The sequence below is a fragment of the Lithobates pipiens genome, unplaced genomic scaffold (assembly GCF_037356315.1).
Source record: "Lithobates pipiens isolate NorthernLeopardFrog02 unplaced genomic scaffold, aLitPip1_a1.2 Scaffold_10, whole genome shotgun sequence".
Taxonomy (NCBI): Eukaryota; Metazoa; Chordata; class Amphibia; order Anura; family Ranidae; genus Lithobates; species Lithobates pipiens.
Window position 1 is genome coordinate 44,686,474 of NW_027507686.1, and position 23,618 is coordinate 44,710,091.

Genomic DNA, 23,618 nt, shown 5'->3' on the forward strand with positions numbered 1-23,618 from the left:
TATTCTCCAGGGTGTTTGCTAAAAAAACATATATAATGTTTTGGAGTTCTATGTAATTTTCTAGCAAATAAATGATGATTTTTACATGTAGGAGAGAAATGTCAGAATTGTCCTGGGTGCTCCAGAACACCTGATGGCGCTCCATGCATGTTGGGCCTCTGTATGTGGCCACGCTGTGTAAAAGTCTCACACATGTGGTATCACCATACTCGGGAGTAATAGCAGAATGTGTTTTGGGGTGTAATTTGTGGTATGCATATGCTGTGTGTGAGAAATAACCTGATAATATGACAATTTTGTGAAAAAAAAAAAAAGTAAAAAGAATCTTGATTTTGCAAAGAATTGTGGGAAAAAATGACAACTTCAAAAAACTCATCATGCCTCTTACTAAATACCTTGGAATGTCTTCTTTCCAAAAAGGGGTCATTTGGGGGGTATTTGTACTTTTCTGGCATGTTAGGGTCTCAAGAATTGAAATAGGCCGTCAGTCCTTCAGGTGTGATCAATTTTCAGATATTGGCACCATAGCTTGTGGACTCTATAACTTTCACAAAGACCAAATAATATCCACCAATTTGTACTTATTTTTACCAAAGATATGTAGTAGTATAAATTTTGGCCAAAATTTATGAAGAAAAAATTACTAATCTGCTAAATTTTCTAACAGAAACAAAGAAAAATTCGTTTTTTTACAGAATTTTCGGTATTTTTTCTTTTATAGCACAAAAAATAAAAAACCCAGCGGTGATTAAATAGCACCAAAAGAAAGCTCTATTTGTGTGAAAAAAAGGACAAAAATTTCATCTAGGTCCAGTGTTGCATGACTGAGTAATTGTCATTCAAAATGCGAGAGCACCGAAAGCTGAAAATTGGTCTGTTATTAAGGGTGTTTAAGTGCCCAGTGGTCAAGTGGTTAATCGGTACCAATTATGTCATATGCCTTTGCTGCGGGAACAGAATGCACTTTTTGGTTAAGTTCTATTGGCAGATAACATGTCTAATTTTATTTGTTTTCTTTTTTTAATGCAAAATTGTTGTATCTTTGATTTTAAAAACTATGGGATAATGGTGTTGTGGTAACTTACCCAAAAAAAAGCATAATAATATTATTCTTGATATCACTAGAAAAAAAAGCCTTTTAACATTTGTTTGCAATAACTCAATCAGTATCACCAGCAAAGCAGCTTCATTATTATCCCATTAAAGAAGTAGAGAATTGTGCGCTGCATTTCGAGATTTCATAATTTGCCACGTCACGAATGTTAATTCTCCATTACAAATGCTAGTTTACAAGACCGACCGCTTCTGGCTCGTCCTTGCTTCCAAGAATGCGTGTTTGTACTGTGGACTTTTGTCTGACGGACTTGTGTACACACGCTCGGAAAATCCGACAACAGACATTTGTCCGTGGAACATTTTAAAAACCTGCATTTGTCCAATGAAAATCCAATAATTGACCAATGGAGCATACAAATGGTTGGATTTTACGCCAACAGCCTGTCATCACACTTTAGACAGGCTTTAGACAGTTGTCATTAGAACTATTTTTTTTAGTTTTGCTTTTTCTTTTTTCTTCTTTTTTAGTAGACCTTTTATTATTCCCAGATTTCCCTGTACTAAGAATTTCATCTTTGGTGAATTACTAGCAAAGAGCACTGCACATCGAAAGGGATGGCGAAGTAACTGCTTCATTTCTTTTTACAACTCAGGGATTGGTCATAAGATTAAAGTAGGCTGACACTCCCGAAGGAGCCACCATTCCTTTGTGAACTGCCTTCAAACACGATGGTATCATATGGAAACTATAAATACTGTATGTTGGGGGAATGGATTGAGAAAGACTGCATACGCAGTTATTGGACAGCTTGACACGGGACACAAACATCATAGAACACTCTACCTATCTTTCGCTGATATATTATTTTCTACATTATTTAGGAATGTAATGTAATTTACACCTCTTGGAAAAAAAATCAGAAAATGGATTATGCGGCAAATGTTTTCTGATCCAACAATGACAGCCATTGTTTTGCATTTAATAAATCAGAAAGCCATATACTTAAAAAAAGCTTTTAAACCTGGAAGTGTCTACAGTTTTTATTACTGATATATTATTGCAAGATGCTCAGCTCCAGGGACAAGGCAGATTAGGTTTGTGTCAGAAAACACTTTTGAACGCCCCTGAATGAAGTTTCATCATCCTGGGAGTCTGATATATTTAACATAACCGAGAACATTAATCAGATTTGCCAGCTTGTTGTTTTACATGTACTGTGCAAATCTGTAAGCCAGTTATGTAATATAGAGGATAGATATGCATTCTAAAGCTGAAATGCAAAATTAGAAATAATATTGGGGTGCCATGGATTTTGACGTAAACGTTTACTTAAAATCTAAAGAATAACTGTCTAACAGATTTATTGACACAGTGGAAAGGCAAAATTAAAATTTTGGAAAGGGTAGTTAAACCCTCTGTCAGTGTTTTATTATTTGCCACCATTCCCAATCAGCCATAACCAGTGTCCCACCATGCATGAGATGCATGGATTGGAGGAGGGCTGTCCTGAAGCCTTGAAGTGACGTATCGTAGGAGGCTAGGCGAAAATGTGGTAAAGGGAGAGGGAGGGCCTGGATGATATAGCGACCTCCTAGTTAGGCTTCTAGGTAAATTTAGTCTTTAGCTCTTTCTGTAATCAGGGCCGCAGCAATTGTTTTGTTTTGTCTGTTCAGGGCTTCACAGGCTGGGAGTTTGATTGCTTCTTCCTGCCTCTAGAAGATGTTTCTAAAATGAGAGAATTCAAATGACCAGCCTGAAAATTAAGCAGGGTCCAGTCAATCCCCAGAGAGGTATGGTGGCTGGGTTGTAAAATAGCCTGGAGTTATGAGAAGTTTGTATTTTCCCCCTTAGGGGATGGATCTGTGAGCTGAGAGGAAGAGGGGGCTGCTTGCCCTTGATGCCATTTGGATTGAATTCTGGACTACTCTACAAGGGGCTGCGCCTTAGGACTAATTGTGTACCATGATCCTATGAGTAGAACCTCTTTAGCTTTGCTAAAGTTTCTTATGGTTCCCAGCCATGAACCGTAGACTGTTACAGTCTATCTTTATCTGTGCTAAAACTACTTCATGGTCCCCGGCCGTCAACCTATAGACTGTTCCAGTCTACTTGTACTTATGCTGCAGTCATTATCATTAACTGTGTTGCAATCATCATCACTGCTTGTGCTACAAACTACCTGTAGCACCCTCCTAGTTAGGTTGCTAACAGTTGAGGCAAATTTAGTTTTTGGCTCCTCTGTAGCCAGTGGAGCGAAGTGATTTCTTTTGGCTGTTCTGGGTTCTGCTGGTTGCAGCCTTGGCCACTTTCTACTGATTCATTTTGGGCTCCCGAGCTTAGTGGGTGGAAGGAGCAGACTCTCAATTGCATACTCATACAACCTCAGCCAATCCCTGGCAGGAAGAATTTCCAGTAGGGGGCTAAGGTGTGTATAAATAGACTGGAGCCTGGAAGAGCAGGGTCCTTGTTCTTTGGGGGAAGACCCAGCTTGAGGGCTGTGGCCTTTCAAGTCAGGAGAAAAGGCTATCTGGGTCCCAGCTCAGGTAGAGCTAGGGGACCCACTTCAAACGTTCCTTAGAACAGTTTGCAGGAAGTCCACGGAGGATCTGACCTAGAGGCAAACAGTACTATCTGATAGTGCAGGAGAACATTCAAGTACCCAAGGCATAGTGAGTACAAGCCTGAAAAGATCCCAGACATTTTCCTTGCTAACATTTGGGAATCTGCTTCAGATTCGTTGACTCTGGGATTTCTTTCTCCTGCATTGGAGTCCCCAGAGCTGTAGTTCATTTATCTGTGGCCTCCAGAGGGGTTTCACCTTAAGAGACAGTCACAGTCAGAAGGTGTCCACTATTACCTTTTGTGTCAAATTTGAAGTATTCCAAAGGCTCACCCTGCATGATACTCAATTCAATCAGAATTAAACGACAAAAAGACATGCACTGTCTGTTTCTTGAGTTGCGAGACTGTGAATTGATGTGTGTATGGCTGATGTATGCATCCCAGGGAATGGAACCTAGGATAAAACATCTAGCCCAGTCTGGAGTCTGTGCTACATACCTCACAGTCCTCACTGTTAAATTACAGACTGCTTTAATCTAACTGAAATTCTGCATATAAACCAATGAGCTTCATGGTTTTATTGCCAACGTTTAATTGAACAAGCTGAAGTTAGAAGCTGATTGGCTACCATAAACAGTTGCACCAGATTCTGAGTGCTCCAGGTTTAGTAAATTTGCCCCATAATGTCCATCTGTGAGAGATAAACTGTGCTATTTCTGTAATTTTGTCAAAGAGAAGAGCATACCCTGTCTACTGTGCTTAATTGTATGGAGTATCTCATGTCCCTAACTCCTCTCCTGTTATAAATTTTCTCAGCAATAAATCACAAAAATGTATCCCTTAGACCACATGTGTCAAACACAAGGCCTTTGGGCTGAACTAGGGTCATGTTATGTGGCCCTTTAAACAACACTACAACTGCCACACACCCCTCGTTTCCGCCCTCACCTTTTCTCAGCAGTCAGCAGCAGAGAAGAGGACATAACTTCTCCGCCATACTCTGCGCTTCTTCGTGAACCTTGTTTCTGCTCCCCCAACTCAGCAGCTAGTAGCAGAGAGTAGGACAGAATTCTTTTTACAGATCCTGTGCCTCTCTGTACAGCCACTGCCCCCTCATCTCCACCTCCCCTGGTCTCAGAATTCAGCAGACCCCACAGCTGACTCCAGCACTCCTCTGGTCCTCCTCCAGACCCTGCACTTTCTGCTTCCCAGATCTGCCCCAGCTTTTTCCCGGCAGCAGCACAAGGTAAGAAGGGGCACTGTGATGTAAGGAAGGGTGGAGGACACTTGACATCTGATGTATGGGTGTTGGGTGCTCTGGACATCTAGTCTTACAGATACAACCAGCCCTGTGAAGGCAACCATAAAATAACCTTTTACACTCAGTGGCACCTTTGGGGGTAGTGCTACAAATGCAATCTACAAAAAGGAGAATGAAGGTAAGCTTTAAGAACTATCAAACCACTGCACAGAGTAAGTTAAAGCAGACCTAGATATTAACCACTTCAGCCCCGGAAAATTTTACCCCCTTCCTGACCAGTGCACTTTTTACAACTCAGCACTACGTCACTTTAACTGACAATTGTACGGTCATGCAACATTGCACCAAAACAAAATTGACGCCTTTTTATAGAGCTTTCTTTGGTGGTATTTTATCACCCCTGCGGTTTTTATTTTTTGCACCATAAACAAAAAAAGAGCCACAATTTAGAAAAAAAAACGCATTATTTTTTAAATTTTGCTATAATAAATATCCCCCCAAAAAATATAAAAAACCTATATTTTTCCTCAGTTTAGGCCGATATGTATTCTTCTACATATTTTTGGTAAAAAAAATAGCAATAAGTGTATATTGATTGGTTTGCGCAAAAGTGGCATTATGGCATTTTTATTATAATTTTTGTATTAGTAATGGCAGTAATCTGCGATTTTATCGGGACTGCGACATTATGGCGGACACATCGGACATTTTTTACACTATTTTGGGACCCTTGTCATTTAGCGATCAGTGCTATAAAAATACATTAATCACTGGCAGGGAAGGGGTTAACCACTAGGGGGCGATGAAGGGGTTTAAGGTGTCCTAGGGAGTGATTCTAACTGTGGGGGGATGGGCTTCAACTCACATGACAGCGATCAATGCTCCCGATGACAGGGAGCAGTAGATCTCTGTCATGACACAAGGCAGAACGGGGAAATGCCTTGTTTACATTTGCACTTCCCCAGGCTGCGGCTCCGTGGCACGATCTCCACGGACATGGTCACGCTGTATGCGGTGGGCATGCGTGCCGGCTAGCCCCGCCTCTTAAAGGGCATGTACAGGTACGCCCATTTGCCGACCGATGCCATTGTGCCGACGTATATATTTGCGTGCAGTGGTCGGCAAGTGGTTAAAAGGCTGTATTATATTATTTGTAAGCATAATTCCACCATCCGAGATGTTTTTGTTTTATTTATTGCACAGATGTGCAAACATGCATGCGTGGATGGCCCATGTGCATGCATTTATGCCTTCAGAGGTGGGAAAGGGAAGTGTCATGGCAGCTCTTACATTAGGTTAAACAATAGTAATCAACCAAAATGATCAAATAAGTCACTTTTTTTTGCATAAGATCTGTCAGCTAGGGGTGCCGGATATAATGTGATAAAAGTCATAGACATTAGGATCATCACTGGATTGGACCGCTAACCCCATGACCATCGCTGGTCTTTTCTTCTGTTTTTACAACTGCTTCCCTTACAAATAAAGCAACCAGCGACGTACATATTTTATTGCTTTTTTTTTCTTCTAAACAAACACATAATCTATGTTTCTTTAGTGTTTTATTTGGCTGCATATTCCGTGGCAGAGACAGTGAAATTACAAAGACAGATAATACTCTGACACAGCAAAATAAATATTTTGTTAAGGTTTTAATAAATTCCGCATGACTCTTGTAAACTGCATTTACTCTTTGTCATAGATGCATTGTCTGCATAGAACTGCTTTTTCTTACTTAAACTACTCACATCAGAGCAGATTTTCAATAATTTGTTGTCAGAGGTTGCAAATCTTTACAAAATGTTGCTGATTTAGGCTTAAAAAAATTATTGCCAGCATCTCGCAGCTATTTGCTTCAATAAATACGGCTACTGGCAGCTCTTGCAGCACCAGTGATGTTAAACCTTTGTTCCAGTGATAATGATCTTGCCTTGGATACCTATTGTGCTGTTAAGAGCTGAAAATCCTCAGCCTCAGAATCACATCTGTCAAATATAAGGATGGTAATCTACAGAGATTTTAGTGCAGTGGAGTATTGGCTGTGTAATTCTGAGAGGGTGGACAGACGAGCGGTCAGTTTTTATCAGGCAAGACAAATCTTATCAAAATCTAAAGGCCAGAATTCAGCTCTGATGGAATATATGCAGTTCTTACCTATACAAATGCCATAAATAAAGATCCCCTACCGACCACAACCACCATATAAAAGTTCCCCCAAAAAAAGTCAACCATATACAGTATGTAGCATCCTTTTTCTCATCCTGATGCCGCGTACACACGACCGGATTTTCCGGCAGACTAGGTCCGACAGTCTTCCCGACGGACTTTCAGCGGAGTTCCGACGGACTTTCCAAATGAATGGACTTGGCCACACACAATCACACCAAAGTTCGACGCATTTGAACGTGATGACGTACGACCGGACTAGAATAAGGAAGTTCATAGCCAGTAGCCAATAGCTGCCCTAGCGTCGGTTTTCGTCCGTCGAACTAGCATAAGAACTGGGTCCGAAGGAGTTCCGGCGGAAAAATTTGAAACATGTTCTATTTCTAAAGTCCATCAGATTTTTGGACAGCAAAGGTCCAATGGAGCCCACGCACAATTGAATTGTCTGACGGATTCGTTCCGTCGGACCTTTGCTGTCGGTAAGTCCGGTCGTGTGTACGCGGCATTACATTTGCCATTTCCCATGCAGGTATAGAAACAGTTATAAAGAATGAAAAAACGGGGATATTGACGCTGCTAATAATAGGTATAAATGTATATCACCCAATCACGGTGAAGATACGTGTATTTATGTAAATATATGTATATGTATATTTATGCTAATCTATTTAGACCAGTATAAATCTGTAGAACTAAGATGGGTTCCTAATTATTGTGTTGTCTGTTCAGGACAAATAAAAATGAAAGTACGAATCCCTCAGTGTTATTAAATCCCATTGGTAAATACCTATACACAAATATAAGCACTCCTTATCCACATCAGGTATTGTGCATCATCACAAAGTGAACAATGGCTGAAGTTAATAATAAGTGAATTCCTAAATACAAAGTGAGTCAAGTGACTAGTATAAATTATTAATGATAAAAAACAGTAAAAAAAAGAGAAATTAAATATTTACTAGTGAATCAAACTACAAAATGATATATCAAATATAAAAAAGTCAGTTAAACCAATATATAAAGAGAAATTATTCAGTGGCCAATATTCATATTTCCATAAAAGTGACTTGTGCTGATTTCCATATGACGTGACTTTATATCAACTTTTGTGCATCAAATGAAGTGACTTCCTGTGCATCAAATAAAAAGGGCCCACATACATCAAATAAGGTGACTTCTTGTGCTCCCCCTCAGGTATATGCACTCACGAGAAGCCCCCACCCCTGCAGGGGTAAAGAGCATGTAGTAAACTGTATTTCCAATCCGGGTATCCTCAAAAACGATAAGCTCTCCTACTCCGGGTCAGGATATGTGCAAAACGGCATCCACATGCAATCACAAACGGCCCTCCAGCTGTTGCAAAACTACAAGTCCCATCATGCCTCTGCCTGTGCGAGTCATGCTTGTAACTTTTAGCCTTGCAATGCCTCATGGGTCGCCAGTTTGAGACCCTTGCTGTAAAGGCTTTTAAAGCACCACCTATAGATAGTAAAATGTATGTCATTTGTCGCCATTGCATGGGAGTGCGCAATTTTAAAACAGATGGCGTTGGACACATTTAGTTGAGGGGCATCGTTTTTAGTCTTGCCTAGGGCAACACAAAACCAAAATACACCACTGGCCCCCAGGGTCATCATACTTATAAACTTCCTCACCTATTTAAAGATCCTTTTCTGCAAGGAACCCATATATACAGTCGATTTCCTTGCCCAGAAGAACCATATATACAATACACTACCTCAGTAGTCTATACATAGTTATACCCCCTTACTGCCCCACCAACAGCAGCCATACATACAGTTCTTATTATATTATATTATATATATTATATTAATTATTATATATTGTTTTTTGACCTCTGCCCCAAAGCACACATATAGACAATTCTCCCCCCCCCCCCCCCACATCCCAATGGTCACACTTGAAATCCTGTTACTAGTGAGAAATCACTGATAACAAGATTGCTGGAAATTGCAGAACACTCACCTGCCTTACATGTATCACAATATTATTAAGCAAGGCATTCATTCCTTTTACTGCTGAAGATGCTTCGGAATGTAGGTTGCCGACAAGGGAGTGACACTTACTGGTAAACTGGTGCCTAAATGTTGTTAATATTTTGCATTAATTTGAAAGTGTGGTTATGTAGAGGTTAATTGTGTGCTGTGGTGTGCCTTCTCCCTGCATGTATTACTCCCTTTTAGAAGGATTATATGCAGGAGAAGGTGAAATCTTGTAGTCTTCATGTCAGTAGGAGGTAAGAGAAAGACCATACATGTGAGATGTAAACATTTGAAGCGAGACCCTGACAAGGGACAAATGGACTGAATCTTTAATATCTATTGGCGGCAAACACACCTAAAAGGTATGCACATCACAACCATATTCCTACACAGCACTGTACTTTAAGAAAGGAAAATGTGGGAAATGTTGCCTGGAACTTAAACAAATCTAATTTTGGCCTTATGAGGAAGTCCATATGACGAAACGTGCCAGTGCATGCCGGAAGTCACATAGGCACGTGATCCCAGAAGTGAGATGGCAGATGTGACATGATCTCCAGTTGCAGTGTGGTGAGATGCCCTGCATATGGCTTGCTGGAGGAGAGCGTGGTCTATGCAATCCTTTTTGTGGAGGACGTTTCATTGCACTTTTCTTTATACGTTTGTAGGTGCTTTTAAGAGGGTTTAATAACTCAAACAGTGCCACGGTATTACACTATTGTTGAATCCTTTTTCTTGCGTGGCTAAATACATCATGGGATCTCTCAAACAACAGGAGTGTGGATGGTTGGCGACTGCTTATCAGAAGTTATATAATTTGCAAAGCTGATTTTAGCGATCACTTATCCCTTTATTGTGGGGCAATATTGTGAGTGAGATTAAGCACACTTTTGGGAGTGTTGACCTATGGTTTGAAGAAGCACTGTGTTCAGTGTGAAACGCGTCACCTCCTGGGTCCTGTAACCCAGTCTTTGTGGCCGTCAAGTGTCATTTTTTTGGATTAAACACAATGGATTCGTTCTTTGGTGTGCAGCCGTTTTCTTCAATTCATTGATCTTCGGTGGCGAGCCATGGTATTGCACCCAGCACTATTTGGACTGCAGTGATTGCTCACCTGGAGTGGAGTTTCCTTCTTTGAATTGTGGGCTAGTGGTGTGTTATTGTACTTTTCTAATGAGTAAAGGGCTGCCTCCCACTTTCTGGTTGTGGATATCTATACACACTTTATTGGGTACAATTGCTAGTAATGGGTCAGACCCCCCTTTTGCCTTCAGAACTGCCTTAATTCTTCATGGCATAGATTCAACAAGGTGTTGGTAACATTCCTCAGATATTTTGATCCATATTAACATGATAGCATCACACAGTTGTTGCAGATTTGTCGGCTTCACATCCATGATGCAAATCTCCCCTTCTACCACATCCCAAAGGTGCTTTTTTGGATTGAGATCTGGTGACTGTGGAGGCCATTGGAGTACAGTGATCTCATTGTCATTTTCAAGAAACCAGTGGTGAGATGATCTGAGCTTTGTGACATGGTGCATTATTCTGCTGGAAGGAGCCATCAGAAGATGGGTACACTGTAGTCATAAACGGATGGACATGGTCAGCAACAATACTCAGGTAGGCTGAGGCATTTTAACAATGCTCAATGCTCAAAACACACCATTACACCACCAGCCTGAACTGTTGATACAAGGCAGGATAGATCCATGCTTTCATGTTGTTTATGCCAAATTCTGACCCAACCATCTGAATGTCACAGCTGAAATCGAGACACATCAGACCAGGCAATGTCTTTTAAATCTTCTATTGCCCAGTTTTGATGAGCCTGTGTGAATTGTAGCCTCAGTGTCCTGTTCTTAATTGGCAGGAGTAGCACCTGATGTGTTCTTCTGCTTCTGCTTCTGTAGCCCGTCTGCTTCAAGGTTTTTATGTTTTGTGCATTCAGAGATGGTATTCTGCATATCTTGGTTGTAACAAGTTATTGGAGTTACTGTCACCTTTCTATCATCTTGAACCAGTCTGCCCTTTCTCCTCTGACCTCTGACATCAACAAGGCATTTTCTTTCACACAACTACCACTCACTGGGTATTTTCTTTTTTTCAGAGCATTCTCTGTAAACTCTAGAGATGGTTATGCGTGAGAATCCCAGTAGATCTTCAGTTTTTGAAATACTCAGACCAGCACGTCTGGCACCAACAACCATTCCGCGTTCAAAGTTACTTAAATCTCCTTTCTATAGATGCTTAAATGCATTGAGCTGCTGCCAGGTGATTGGTTGATTAGCAATTTACTTTATTAAGCAATTGAAGTTTACCTAATAAAGTGGTAGTGGACTGTTTATGTCCCATAGCTGAGAACTCAGATAGTTTAGATTTAGGCTGGATTCACACCTATGCATTTTTAGTGCTTTTTGCATTTTGCAGATTTGCACTACAGAACATGTTCCATAGGAAACAATGTTAAATGGACTGTAGTGCAAATCTGAAAAATGCAAAAAACACTAAAAATGCATAGGTGTAATCCAGCCTTAGAGACCATACTTGTCAGAGGTGCCTTGACATGGCAGTGAGACTTCCACATGCATTTGCAAATGTATGCAACAAACATGTCTGCTTTTAATCAAAGTAGTCAAAATAGTTTTTCTTTTTGGCTAGCTTAAAAGTGTATTGGAGACCCCTTTTGCATTGCTTTCTATACTTCCCTGCCCATGTGCACTACTCCTTTTTTTTGCTAGCTTCAAGATCAGAGCAGCTGCCATTATTGCATTTTCCGTAATGCACAGTAGTGCATTACCATGAATTTTGGTGAATAACATGTCGGTAAAGTGCATCAGGATTACCACAGCATGATGGTATGAACAGGATCCCAAAGTCTTTTTCAACTATTGCAGGTTTGCATTGCTTTACTGTTGCGTTTTGCTTTGCTTCAAGTTTGCTTCTGGTGTACTAGTTAGCCTACTGAAAATGAAAAGTATGCATCGCCTGAAAACTAGAGTAAAAAGGCAACAGGCTTCATTTTGCAAAATGGCCACCTGTAGAAGTTGTCCCATCGACTACACCTTTTCCTTGCTGTTTCTGCAGTTTGGCTTCTTATCAAACTGCAGCAGTGAAACTGGTGCCTAAATGTTCTTCAATGCTGTACAAATAAATAAATAAGTAGGCAGGGGACAGAAAAGTTTGGAGAACTAGACTGGATGACTATGTCAACGGAAGAGACCTTAAGTAAGTTTAATGCTTTGTATTGCCATTGGTATTCAATAGCACCAGATACTCTACCTTGAATAACCACTGATGGCCATTGATTTTGTCTCCGCTCTTCACAGCACAGCAAAATTAATGTGAAAGTCAGGGTCAAATGAGTCCCAGCGGTGTCCTATGCGCTATGCTGAGAAGCACATTTCAAATGCTAAAGAAGCTGGCAATCAACTGAGACCCATCATGCATTGTTACAATTAATGGATATGAATTGATGCCACAAGGGAACGCAATTTACCTTTGTATCAACTTTGGAGGTTACATTCCTACGATACCGGATTGTGCAGCATGATTTACATTCGTTTCAGCCCTGCCTCTCAATACAATATAGTTGTATTTTACTGATGTGCCAGTATTGCACCTTTAACTAGCTTGACCTTGACCTTACCCATTTAAGAGCCACAGAGGGATTTATTGCTACTTAGGGGCAGGAACCTACCTGTGGACTTGTTCCAAGTGTGATATTAGACCTAATTAAGAACCCAAGTTTATTAAAAGCATTAATATTCTGGACTGCCAGGGTAAACTTCTTGGCTTTAACAACCATGCAAGATGCTGAATTGAAATGTATGTCTTAAATGACTATAACAAATGCCCATTAGTAGTCAAGGATGATAAAGTTGGGGCTAATAAATATTAACTAATTTAAAGAAAATAAACCATAATTAAATTAATTCAGTTGTCATGTTTTATATGCAAATTGTATTTGCTGTTTGATTTAAATAGCAGCTTCAGCCAAACAGCTTAACACAGCCTTCAAACAAATATATTTAGTGGTTTTACCTGCCAAAGGATGTTGGAAAAAATACTGAATATGTTCTTGGGAGCTACCTGCCCTTGTTATACTATGAACTATGCATGCATAAGGGTACAAATCCAATAAAGCCTAAAATTCTGAACCTGGGGGGTACTAAAACTGGAGCACCGGAGAATCTGGTGCAGCTATACATGGTAGCCAATCAGCTTCTAACTTCAGCTTGTTCAATTAAATTTTGACAATAAAACCTGGAAGCTGATTGGTTTCTATGCAGAGCTACGCTAGATTTTGCATTCTCCGGTTTCAATAAATCTCCCCTATGGCGTTTTATGCTTTCAATACTGCCCTGACCTGTTGAGGCATGGACTCCACTAGACCTCTAATGGTATAGCAAATGCCTGCCTCTGCTGGTTTGCCTTCTTTCTATACTTCATCCTGGCGCCTTATCTTCCCCAGGTAAAAAAAACCGCACATGCACCCAGCCATCTGGATGATGTAAAATAAAACGTGATGCATAAAACCAGGCCATCTTCTTTCGTTGCTCCATGGTCCAGTTCTGATGCTCAAGTGTCCATTGTAGGTACGTTTGGCTGTGGACACGGGTCAGCACGGGCACCCTGACTGGTCTGCGGCTACACAGTCCCATACGTAACAAACTGTAATGCACGATGTGTTCTGACACCTTTCTAGCATTAAAGCGGAAGTTTACACAAAAATGGAACATCCGCTTTTTGGAACCCTCTCCCCCTCCAGTGTCACATTTGGCACCTTTCCGGGGGGGGGGGTGCAGATACCTGTCTTAGGGAGTCTACGCCACTTCCCGTCCCCCGCACTGTCGGCTGGGACATACATGGGTCCCAGAGACAGCAGGGACCATTTGGACTGCACAGCGAGACTCATGCATGAGCAGTAGGGAACCGGGAAGTGAAGCCGCAGGGCTTCATTTCCTGATTCCCTTACTGAAGATGGTGGTGGCAGCACCCGAGGGCCGAGGGACGGTTCTGCCGACATCGCTGGACACTGGGACAGGTAAGTGTCCTTATTTTAAAAGTGAGCAGCTGCAGTATTTTTAGCTGCTGACTTTAAAAAAAAAAAATGGCGGGACTTCCGCTTTAACTTTTTCAGCAATCTAAGCTATAGAAATTATTTTATTGGATCAGACTACACAGGCCAGCATTTGCTCCTTATGTGCATCACAGAGCTTTGGCTGCCCCTTAATCCTGTTGCTGGCTCTCCAGTTTTCCTTCCTGACCACTGTAGACCAGAAACATCCCACAAGAGCTGCAGTTTTGGAGTTGCTCTGACCCAGTGGTCTAGCCGTCACAGTTTGGCCATGGTTTTTTCTGCTTTCAACACATCAATTTCAGGGATTACACGTTCACTTGCTGCCTAATATATCCTCCCCCCCCCCACACACACACACACACACACACACACACACATACTTTACCATGCCATTGTAACAAGATAATCAAAGTTATTCACTTTACCTTTCAGTGGTCATAATGTTACAGTCAATTAGTATATACTGCGTATATATATATATATATATATATATATATATATATATATATATATATATATATATATATATATATATATATATATACACACACACACTATATTGTCAAAAGTATTGGGATGCCTGCCTGTACATACACGCACATGATCTTTAAGGGCATCCCAGTCTTAGTCTGTAGGGTTCAATATTGAGTTGGCCCACCCTTTGCAGCTATAACAGCTTAAACTCTTCTGGGAAGGCTGTCCACAAGGTTTAGGAGTGTGTCTATGGGAATGTTTGACCATTCTTCCAGAAGTGCATTTGGTAAGTCAGGCACTGATGTTGGACGAGAATGCCTGGCTCAGAGTCTTCGCTCTAATCCCAAAGGTGTTCTATCAGGTTGAGGTCAAAACTCTGTGCAGGCCAGTCAAGTTCCTTCACCTCAAACTCGCTCATCCATGTTTAAATGGACCTTGCTTTGTGCACTGGTGCACAGTCACGTTGGAACAGGAAGGGGCCATCCACAAACTGTTCCCACAAAGTTGGGAGCATGAAATTGTCCAAAATGTCTTGGTATGCTGACGCCTTAAGAGTTCCTTTCACTGGAACTAAGGGGCTAAGCCCGACCCCTAAAAAACAACCCCACCCCCCCTCCACCAAATGATTTCAACCAGTGCACAAAGGAAGGTCCATAAAGAAATAGATGAACGAGTTTGGGGTGGAGGAACTTGACTGGCCTGACCTCAACCCCAAAGAACACCTTTGGGATGAATTAGAGCGGAGACTATGAGCCAGGCCTTCTCATGCACATCAGTGCCTGACCTCACAAATGCGCTTCTGGAAGAATGGTCAAACATTCCCATAGACACACTCCTAAACCTTGTGTGCAGCCTTCCCAAAAGAGTTGAAGCTGTTATAGGACGCTTACCTGTGCAGGTATCCAGTGATGTCAGCACGACAAGACAATTCGTCAATCAGCTTTGGGTGTAGGCGCCAGTATTGTGTCAATATAGCCAACTCTTCAAAATCTCCAATCACGTCACTTCCAGTGACTCTCCAGCAGCAGGAATTGCAGATTTCCACAACTTGGACGTTTTTACAGAGAACCAGCAGCATATACACTACGGTACACGACGAGTTGGCTGTTTTGACAGAACACCAGCTAAGGAGTACAAAAGTTGTCACCGCCTTGGAGGCTTGAATGTTGTTGGTTACTAGTGGGCGCAGTAACAATGTCCATTCATTATATCATGCACTGCAGTGTATACGCTGTCGGTGTTCTGTGAGAACAGCCAAGTCATCAAAACGTTCAATTACTGCTGCTGGAGAGCCGCGGGAAATGAGGTGATTACAGATTTTGACGAATTGGCTATTTTGACACAACACTGACATCTTCACTAAGGGAAACAGGAAGTGAAGCCTTGCCTGTTACCTACCGTATATACTCGAGTATAGGCCGACCCGAATATAAGCCGAGGCCCCCAATTTACCCCCAAAAAACTGGAAAACTTATTGACTCGTGTATAAGCCGAGGGTGAGACATGGCTGTCCATCCCTGTGTGTCCGTCCATCCCTGTGTGTGTGTCCGTCCATCCATCCCTGTGTGTGTGTCCATCCATCCATCCATCCATCCATCCCTGTGTGTGTGTCCGTCCATCCATCCCTGTGTGTGTATCCATCCATCCATCCCTGTGTGTGTGTGTGTGTGTGTGTGTGTGTGTGTGTGTGTATTCATCCATCCATCCATCCCTGTGTGTGTGTGTGTGTGTGTATCCATCCATCCATCCATCCATCCCTGTGTGTGTGTGTGTGTGTGTGTGTGTGTGTGTGTGTGTGTGTGTGTGTGTGTGTGTGTGTGTGTCCGTGCAGCCTTGTGTGTGTGTCCAGCCTACCTGTGTCCCAAGCCTCCGTCCCGAGCCGCCGTCGTCCCGAGCCTCCTCTGTCCCGTGCCTCCTCTGTCCCGTGCCTCCTCTGTCCCGTGCCTCCTCCGTCCCGTGCCTCCTCCGTCCCGTGTCGTGTCGATGGATCGCCGCTCCAGGATCGCCGCTCTTCTCGGCGGCCATTCTACAATTCAAAAGCCGCGCCTCCGTCCTCCGCCTGTGATAGGCGGAACACTCAATTTCCCAGCAGCCTGTGTTCCGCCTATCACGGACATCCTCTCATACTCGTCCGTAGTATGAGAATGAACGGATGTCCGTGATAGGCGGAACACTGACTGCTGGGAAATTCAGTGTTCCGCCTATCACAGGCGGAGGCGGAGAAGGAGGCGCGGCTTTTGAATTTTAATGTCCGCCGTCTGTCTGCTCGATACGCTGATCGAGCAGTCAGACAGCGGTGACTCGAGTATAAGCCGAGGGGGCACTTTCAGCCTCAAAAAAGAGGCTGAAAATCTCGGCTTATACTCGAGTATATACGGTACTGCAAATGTGAAAGCACTTTTCTGAATGGTCCTGCTGTCTTCTGGGACTTGTGTCTCCCAGAAGGCAGCGGTGGGGAGGAGGGGCCAGGAATGTTGTAGATCTCCACGATCATTGTGTGGCGATCTTACCCAGAAGTGGAGACGGGTACCTGGTTTTGACAGGTATCTGCATCTCCACTGAAAGGTGCCAAATGTGGCAGGAGAGGGAGGAGGAAGCAAACAAGTGGAGCTTCCCATTTTGGGTGAAGCCCTGCTTTAACGGAGTCACAGACAGCAATAAAAACTGACAGGTGTTCTAATCTCTCTCCAATCTACACAAACCTAAAAAAAAAACAAAAAACATATACCGTAGTGTATATGCTGCTGGTGTTCTGTAAAAAGTTTTGCCTTTAGTTTTAATTAAAAAAAATAAATAAATCCAGTCTAGATGTCCATCACTTTATGGTCTGTGATCCTTGTACAGAACCTTGATGTCTACTGTCCGGAGTACCACCAGTTTAATTATCAGTGATGAGAGCAGGAAAGGCTGTATGGCCATACAAAAGCAAATTTGACCTCGTTTACGCAAAACTCAGAATAAACACCCCTATTTACCCCTTTTATGTAAAAGAAGACTTGACACTGCTATTAGTTATGCATTGAAGAGAAGTAAGATGAGACAGAAACTGTCTGACAGCCTGAGATCCAGACAGTGTTATTGATCAACCTGTGGCCTCATTTTTTTTTTAAAGACTGTTTTCTTGCATGTTCAGAACCAATTATACCAAGTAAACATTTAAGTAATGTGAGCTGTACTAGGCAGCTGAACAAGTGTTAAAAGAATAGCAGAAGAAAATTGAATGTCATATAGTTAGAAGCACTAAACAAAGCCGTGTTTGCAAAAATGCTTCCATGGATGAGTGCCTACACTAGCGGGGTATGTAAGACTGAGGCAATTTACAGGATGTACACTGTAGGTTGTAGAATAATGCCCTGTACACAAGGTCGGAAATTCAGACGGAAAAGGTCTGATTGGATTATATTGTCGGAAAATCCGATCGTGTGTGGGCTCTATCGGACCTTTTCCGTCGGAAATTCAGATCGAAAAAATATGAGAGCAGGATCTAAAATTTTCCAAAAAAAAATCCGATCTGACTTTTTCTGATTGTTTGTAGAGAATTCCAACAGTCAAAGTGCCATACCTGCTCAGATCAAATTACGAGACCAAAGCTATTGGCTACTAGCCTCTATGTATTCCCGTCGTACGCAATGAAAGTCACCCCTTTCCGAATGATCGGATTTTCCGACAACTTTGTCCAACCGTGTTTCGGAAAAATCTGTCGGAAAAAATCCAACGGATTTTGTGGTCCTAATGTCCGACCGTGTGTACAAGGCATAAGACATGTGCAGTAACTGTGGTAACTTAACCTTTACGGCCCCGGAAGGTTCCACCCCCTTCATGACCAGGCCATTCTTTGCGATTCGGTGTTCTGTCGAGAAGTGCCCCCCCCCCCCATCGAATAGTGCCTAGGATGTACGGCGCATATGCCGCACGGAACAGCACAACGGCTGATTTGCCAATCAGCTGGGCTGATGTAACCAGGGCACATGCACACATTGTAGGAGGTATCTCTCGATGGGAGATAGCATTTCACAGGCACAATTTGAATGAATGAATGATTTGTATAGCGCTACAACTGCAAACTGAATCGCCTCAAGGTGCTTGATCCGTCCTGTGCTTTCTGTTCCTTAGAAGAGGTGGGTCTTGAGTTTTTTTCTGAAGGCCTGATGGTTTTCTTCCATGCGGATGTTAGTGGGTAGAGCGTTCCATAGCTGTGGTCCTTGCACTGCAAATCTTCGTTCTCCCTTTGCTTTGTAGCGGGATTTGGGGATGAGGAGGAGGTTCTGGTTAGTTAATAGTTAAACCTATACAAACAGTGGGGGAGACCATAGTTCTCAGATTGTTCATCACTACTGCTGGAGGGCGGCTAGTGGCTGTGTTGAAGAGCTGGTTTTGTCTGTGTTGCAACCCATCCTTTTACACAGGCAAAACTGGCCATTCAACACAGCAAACCCGTCCTGCAATACACACAAAACTGGACCATCAACACATTGTAAAGCTGCCCTGCAACAGTGAGGCACAATGTGAGAATTACAGTCTCCTCCCACTGTTTGTATAGGTTTCAATTGTGGTTCTGAAATGGTATCTCCCATCGAGAGATGCCTCCTACGATGTACGCTTGCGCCCTGGTCCCGTCACTCCAGTTGATCGGCAAATCAGCTGAAGTGTGGCTCCATCCGGCGCATGTGCAGGCACTATTCATTCAATGGGGGGCACTTCTCGACAGAACACAGGCACTGCATTACCTTAACTGACAATTGCCTGGTCATGCGGCAATGTATCCAAATAAAATGAATGTCCTTTTTTTCCCCCCACAAATACAGCTTTCTTTTGGTGATATTTGATCACCTCTGCGATTTTTATTTTTTGCGCTATAAACAAAAAAAGACAGACATTTTTGAAAAAAATATGTATTTTTTTACTTTCTGCTATAAAACATATCCAATAGAAAAAGTAAAAAAAAAAAAATTTCTTCATCAGTTTAGGCCAATATATATTCTGCTACATATTTTTGGTAAAAAAAAATATCCCAATAAGTGTATATTGATTGGTTTGCGCAAAAGTTATAGCATCTACAAAATATGGGATATATTTATGGAATCAGCCCATCAGTGAAGCCTCATCTAAGCCCATCAGTGCTGCCTATCAGTGTCGCTTCATCAGTGCAGCCTATCAATGCCCATCAGTGCTACCTCATCAGTGTCCATCGGTGCAGCCTATTAGTGCTTCCTCATTAGTGCCTATCAATTCTGCATCATCAGTGCAGCCTCATCAGTGCACATCAGTGCTGCCTATTAATGCAGCTTCATTAGTGCCTATCAGGGCAGCCTATTAGTGCCCATCAGTGCTGCATTATCAGTGTCCATCAGTGCAGCCCATCAGTGCAGCCTCATCGGTGCTTATCAGTGCTGCCTATAAGTGCAGCCTTATCAGCACACATCAGTGCTGCCTATCAGTACCCATCAGTGCTGACTATCAGTGTCGCCTCATCATTGCCCATCAGTGCACAGTGCAGCCTATCAGTGCCCTTCAGTGCTGCCATATCAGTGCCACCTCATTAGCACTGCCTGTCAGTGCCATCAGTGCAGCCGATCAGTGCTGCCTATCTGTGCAGCCGCATCAGTGTCTATCAGTGCAGCCTATCCGTGCTGTCTCCTCAGGGCCTATCAGTGTTGCCTATCAGGGCCCATCAGTGCTGCCTATTAGTGCAGCCTCATTAGCACTGCCTGTCAGTGCCACCTCATCAGTGCCCATCAGTGCAGTCAATAAGTGCTGCCTATCTGTGCAGCCTCATCAGCGCACATCAGTGAAGGGGAAAAATTACCTGTTTGCTAAATTTTTAACAGAAACTAAGAAAAACTTTTTTTTTATTACATTTGTTTAGAAAAAAATAAAAAATAAATAAACTCAGTGGTGATTAAATACCACCAAAAGATATCTTTATTCATGTGAAAAAATGATAAAAATGTCATATGGGTATAGTGTAGCATGACTGTGCAATTGTCATTCAAAGTGTGACAGCACTGAAAGCTGAAAATTGGCATGGGCAGGAAGGGGGTGAAAGGGCCCAGTAGGTAAGTGGCTAACAATAAACTTTTCATCCAACCTGTACGCTATTGCCTGCTATTTTGAAAAAACAGTATAAATGAAAATAAGAGGTGAACAAACACTTGTGGGTTTAAACTAATACTTCTTGCATATGCATTCTTTATAGTAACAGAGGGCAAAAAGATTGTCCCTCTTTCTAATCTCAGAAAGTTGTGAAAAATGTTTTTCTGCTTATGTTTGGAATATTGTGTAATTGATAACAATACCAGAAAAGCCACTTTTCCTTTGATCCCTAAAGGCACAGGCCTACCATTCCTAATGGTGAATATGGCCCTGAGTACAGTTTTAACATGCATATTTAGAACAACATCTCTAAATTTCAAAAGCTAGTTTTTCTAGATTGGCATTTGTAGTCACACTCACAATGGAAACAAGAATTACGGGAAGCATATGCCAACCTGATCATTATTTTCAAATAAAGCGAAAACTGAAGATTTGGGTGCCATCCTAATTTTATTCTAAAAGCAAGCTGCCGTTCATCATCGAAATAACATATCATGTTCCAATAGACAAATGCCAATTTTGGCCAACAGAAATAGACCTTAAATTACCGTACAATTGACAGGACTGTTTAATACCTCTGACGTGTCTTGTGAGTTAACACTTTATCATCAAGCTAATATGAATGTGACACAATTTGTGATCTGTGACATGAGCTCCAGTAATTAAAGAGTTAACAAATATTAGATTTCCTCCATATAGGCAAGAAGTGCAATTGATTGGTATTCTGAAAGTAATTTACTGCTTGCATTACCAATTAGCCTGTAAAATTTGTAGCAGGTGCGTGGTACTTGAATTTTTCATGGGTGATATAAGAATCAAAGATATTCTATTTTTACATTTTCGGCACATCTGTTGTACATAGCAAGAGGATGTGAATTTTAAATCCATGTTAATTATCTATATAGTGAATAAACATGTTGTTATATGAATATGGGAAGGCGATGACAAGAAATAAGGTAGATTTCATGAATGTCAAGGAAAGTTTCACATGTTTTTCATTATAGTCATTTGTTCATTAGAGTCACTAGTTTTATTTAATTTAGATTTTTTTTTTTTATATTGTTTTTTTTTTTTTTTTTTTTTATTGTATCTTGATAGAAAAGTTAACTTTCAGTAGTATAATATCCATAAAGGATACTGTTTTATTCAAGTTGGGGTGTTGAAGGAGATTAGGTGAAAGCTTCTAACATCATACTTCTATGGTCATACCAAGCATTTTTTGATGCCAAGCTTCATTCAGCATCTGTATCACCCGGTCAGCAAAAAATACACCCTATGGCAGTGGCTGTTGACTTAGTAAAAGTATAGGAGTCCATAATTGGTGCCCCAAATGGCTGCACATAATGTTCTGCATACATAGCAGAAGATTGTCAGGAAGTGCAAAAATAGTAAAGGAGATGGTCAGAGACTGCAGACATACTAGAGGAAATGGTTGTAAACTGCAGACATTTTAGAGGAGATGGTCAGATGGTCAGAGACCGCAGACATACTGTATAAAGCCTAGTACAGATGATCAGAAAATCAGCTGAAAAATACCGCTTTCAAAGTGATCCAATGATAATCTGATCGTTAGTACACAGTTTTCGAGAATTGATCACAACAGTTCATCTGAAATTATCCGAAGGGTCAAATATGAAAATTTTTCTAGTAAGATACCAGATCGTATGATTTTCATTTAATCAGTACAGTTTTTGCTCGAAAATACAATACAAAAACTATACAATACATCACTTCTGAATTTTTATTCTGTTCTACAAGAATTTTCGTAACTTCAGTAACCTCTTTATTTTCAATATGGAGACCATCATGCAAAAAAAAAAAAAAAAAAAACGAAGATCAATCGTCTGATAATCTCATTGTGAGACTGCTAACATACTAGATGAGATGGTCAGAAATTGCAGACATATTAGAGGACATGATCAGAAATTGCAGGCATATTAGGAGAGATGGTCAGATAGTGCTAGCATATTAGAAGAGATGGTCAGAAATTGTAGACATATTAAGGAAGATGGTCAGAAACAGCAAACATATTAGAGGAGATAGTCAGAGACTGCTAGCTTTCTAAAGGAGATTGTCAGAGATTGCAAACATATTAGAGGATGTGATTCCGAGACTGTAGACCTTCTAAAGAAGACAGCCAGAGGCTTTTGACATACTATAGTAGAGCAGATGTTCATCTGGGCTGCCACTCTCCCAGCACAACCAATGTTGGATGGCCACTGCCAGCTCTGCTCCACTAACCATGCCCCCCTGCCATGTTTTTCCCGACTCAACGAGGCTTAGTGATGACTTTCACCTAAGGCAGAGGACTCCTAACATTGCACCTTGATCTGCAGAATTACACAAAAATTATCATGCAATCTACACAAACATGGACTCTTCACAGCAATGTCTCTGGGGCTTAATCAGGGTAACATGGCTGCATATCATAGTCTCTATAGTAATAGGAAGCCTAGCTAAGAATCACTAATTAAGTAAAATATTTCAGAATACAAAATTGAATGGTGATTATGCTCATAAAGATGAGGAACTTATCCAAACTGAAGTGTCAAGAAGTCCAGGAAGTTGTAGAAAAATTAGATAAAGGGTAGCTCCACTTTTGTGAAAACATATAGCAAGTAAAAAATAAATAAACAAATATATATATATATATAAAGTCCTGTTTGCAGTTTGCGAGAAGCCATGTGGGGGACTCAGCAAACATGAGGAAGAAGGTGCTTTGGTCAGATGAGACCAAAATTTAACTTTTTGGCCTAAAAGCAAAACTCTAGGTGTGGAGCTTTGTACGATTGTTGGAAGGGGATTGTCTGTTGACAGACTGTTGTCCTAAATTCTTACTGTAAGTATGCTCCTTTTGACAATTGTTGTCCAATTTTCTACCAACAAATGTTGGATGAATTTTTAGCGGACAACGGCTCC